This window comes from Sesamum indicum, unplaced genomic scaffold (genome assembly GCF_000512975.1).
Source record: "Sesamum indicum cultivar Zhongzhi No. 13 unplaced genomic scaffold, S_indicum_v1.0 scaffold00235, whole genome shotgun sequence".
Lineage (NCBI taxonomy): Eukaryota > Viridiplantae > Streptophyta > Magnoliopsida > Lamiales > Pedaliaceae > Sesamum > Sesamum indicum.
In genome coordinates, this window is record NW_011628129.1 from 25,566 (window position 1) to 25,963 (window position 398).

Sequence of the window (398 nt, forward strand, 5' to 3'; positions counted from 1 at the left end):
ATTTTGATCGTTCTCAGAATTCGACGAAACTTGACCCAAACATTGGTCTAGATCCAAGAATTTATGTGATATATCTTCTAAGCGTAATATTAACTACAAATTTGTATAAAAGGGAAACAAATATTGCTTTAATAAAACCGTGCAAAACAACTAAATTTTTAACGTTCTCAGAATTTGACGAAACTTGACCCAAACGTTGGTTTTGACCTAGGAATTTGTATGGTAAATTTGCTAAGAGCAATAATAACTACAAATTTGTGTAAAAGGAAAATAAACTTGCTTTAATAAAATCGTGCATAACAGCTAAATTTTGAACGTTCTCGGAAATCGACCAAACTTGACCAAATGTTGGTCTAGACACAAGAATTTGTGTGATAAATTTGCTAAGCGTAATAATA